This window comes from Taudactylus pleione, unplaced genomic scaffold (assembly GCF_031769625.1).
Source record: "Taudactylus pleione unplaced genomic scaffold, aTauple2 ptg001270l, whole genome shotgun sequence".
NCBI classification, from domain to species: Eukaryota; Metazoa; Chordata; class Amphibia; order Anura; family Myobatrachidae; genus Taudactylus; species Taudactylus pleione.
Genome location: NW_028285670.1, coordinates 1345001 through 1347500, shown reverse-complemented (window position 1 = coordinate 1347500; position 2500 = coordinate 1345001). Strand labels below are relative to the sequence as shown.

General features: G+C 37.6%; 11 pseudogenes; all 11 read left to right on the top strand.

Moving 5' to 3' along the window:
* The first annotated feature begins 102 nt into the window (after positions 1–102).
* On the top strand, positions 103–221 carry LOC148448764 (5S ribosomal RNA; annotated as a pseudogene).
* Positions 222–337: 116 nt separating this feature from the next.
* LOC148448763 (5S ribosomal RNA) lies at positions 338–456 on the top strand (annotated as a pseudogene).
* Positions 457–572: 116 nt separating this feature from the next.
* On the top strand, positions 573–691 carry LOC148448762 (5S ribosomal RNA; annotated as a pseudogene).
* A 115-nt stretch (positions 692–806) lies between these two features.
* Positions 807–925, top strand: LOC148448761 (5S ribosomal RNA; annotated as a pseudogene).
* Positions 926–1041: 116 nt separating this feature from the next.
* Positions 1042–1160, top strand: LOC148448760 (5S ribosomal RNA; annotated as a pseudogene).
* Positions 1161–1276: 116 nt separating this feature from the next.
* On the top strand, positions 1277–1395 carry LOC148448759 (5S ribosomal RNA; annotated as a pseudogene).
* Positions 1396–1511: 116 nt separating this feature from the next.
* Positions 1512–1630, top strand: LOC148448758 (5S ribosomal RNA; annotated as a pseudogene).
* Positions 1631–1745: 115 nt separating this feature from the next.
* Positions 1746–1864, top strand: LOC148448757 (5S ribosomal RNA; annotated as a pseudogene).
* A 115-nt stretch (positions 1865–1979) lies between these two features.
* On the top strand, positions 1980–2098 carry LOC148448756 (5S ribosomal RNA; annotated as a pseudogene).
* Positions 2099–2214: 116 nt separating this feature from the next.
* LOC148448755 (5S ribosomal RNA) lies at positions 2215–2333 on the top strand (annotated as a pseudogene).
* Positions 2334–2449: 116 nt separating this feature from the next.
* LOC148448754 (5S ribosomal RNA) overlaps positions 2450–2500 on the top strand; it is a 119-nt pseudogene continuing 68 nt past the window's right edge.

Here is a 2500-nt window from a genome sequence, read left to right as displayed (position 1 = left end):
TAACATTCTTTTCTATTACATTTTACATTTAATTTTTTCAACTTATCAATGAATTTCCATGAGTTATGAAGTAATAGAGGTCTAAATTTAATGCTTTTGAGCACCTACAGCCAAACCACACTGGAAATGCCCAATCTCGTCTGATCTTGGAAGCTATGCAGTGTTGGGCCTGGTTTGAACTTGGATGAGAGACCACCTGGGAATACCAGGTGCTGTAGGTAATTTTAGACAGCCATAACATTCTTTTCTATTACATTTTGCATTTAATTTTTTCAACTTATCAATGGATTTACTTGAGTTAAGAAGTAAAAGAGGTCTAAAGTTAATGTTTTTGAGCACCTACAGCCAAACCACACTGGACATGCCCAATCTCGTCAGATCTTGGAAGCTATGCAGTGTTGGGCCTGCTTAGTACTTGGATGGGAGACCACCTAAGAATCCCAGGTGCTGTAGGTATTTTTATACTGCCATAACATTCTTTTCTATTACATTTTACATTTAATTTTTTCAACTTATCAATGAATTTACTTGAGTTAAGAAGTAAAAGATGTCTAAAGTTAATGCTTTTGAGCACTTACAGTCAAACCACACTGGACAAGCTCAATCTCGTCTGATCTTGGAAGCTATGCAGTGTAGGGCCTGGTTAGTACTTGGATGGGAGACCGCCTGGGAATACCAGGAGCTGTAGGTAATTTTATACTGCCATAACATTCTTTTCTATTACATTTTACATTTCATTTTTCAACTTGTCATTGAATTTACTTGAGTTAAGAAGTAAAAGAGGTCTAAAGTTAATGTTTTTGAGCACCTACAGCCAAACCACACTGGACATGCCCAATCTCGTCTGATCTTGGAAGCTGTGCAGTGTTGGGCCTGGTTAGTACTTGGATGGGAGACCACCTGGGAATACCAGGTGCTGTAGGTAATTTTATGCAGCCATACCAATCTTTTCTATTACATTTTACATTTAATTTTTTCAACTTATCAATGAATTTACTTGAGTAAAGAAGTAAAAGAGGTCTAAAGTTAATGTTTTTGAGCTCCTTCAGCCAAACCACACTGGACATGCCCAATCTCGTCTGATCTTGGAAGCTATGCAGTGTTGGGCCTGGTTAGTACTTGGATGGGAGACCACCTGGGAATACCAGGTGCTGTAAGTAATTTTATGCAGCCATAACATTCTTTTCTATTACATTTTACATTTAATTTTTTCAACTTATCAATGATTTTACATGAGTTAAGAAGTTATAGATGTCTAAAGTTAATATTTTTGAGCACCTACAGCCTAACCACACTGTACATGCCCAATCTTGTTTGATCTTGGAAGCTATGCAGTGTTGGGCCTGGTTAGTGCTTGGATGGGAGACCACCTGGGAATTCCAGGTGCTGTAGGTAATTTTATGCAGCCATAACATTCTTTTCTATTACATTTTACATTTAATTTTTTCTACTTATCAATGAATTTGCTTGAGTTAAGAAGTAAAAGAGGTCTAAAGTTAATGTTTTTGAGCACCTACAGCCAAACCACACTGGACATGCCCAATCTCGTCTGATCTTGGAAGCTATGCAGTGTTGGGCCTGGTTAGTACTTGGATGGGAGACAACTTGGGAATACCAGGAGCTGTAGGTAATTTTATACTGCCATAACATTCTTTTCTATTATATTTTTCATTTCATTTTTCAACTTATCATTGAATTTACTTGAGTTAAGAAGTTATAGATGTCTAAAGTTAATATTTTTGAGCACCTACAGCCTAACCACACTGGACATGCCCAATCTTGTTTGATCTTGGAAGCTATGCAGTGTTGGGCCTGGTTAGTGCTTGGATGGGAGACCACCTGGGAATTCCAGGTGCTGTAGGTAATTTTATGCAGCCATAACATTCTTTTCTATTACATTTTTCATTTCATTTTTCAACTTATCATTGAATTTACTTGAGTTAAGAAGTAAAAGAGGTCTAAAGTTAATGTTTTTGAGCTCCTTCAGCCAAACCACACTGGACATGCCCAATCTCGTCTGATCTTGGAAGCTATGCAGTGTTGGGCCTGGTTAGTACTTGGATGGGACACCACCTAGGAATCCCAGGTGCTGTAGGTAATTTTATACTGCCATAACATTCTTTTCTATTACATTTTACATTTAATTTTTTCAACTTATCAATGAATTTCCATGAGTTATGAAGTAATAGAGGTCTAAATTTAATGCTTTTGAGCACCTACAGCCAAACCACACTGGAAATGCCCAATCTCGTCTGATCTTGGAAGCTATGCAGTGTTGGGCCTGGTTTGAACTTGGATGAGAGACCACCTGGGAATACCAGGTGCTGTAGGTAATTTTAGACAGCCATAACATTCTTTTCTATTACATTTTGCATTTAATTTTTTCAACTTATCAATGAATTTACTTGAGTTAAGAAGTAAAAGAGGTCTAAAGTTAATGTTTTTGAGCACCTACAGCCAAACCACACTGGACATGCCCAATCTCGTCAGATCTTGGAAG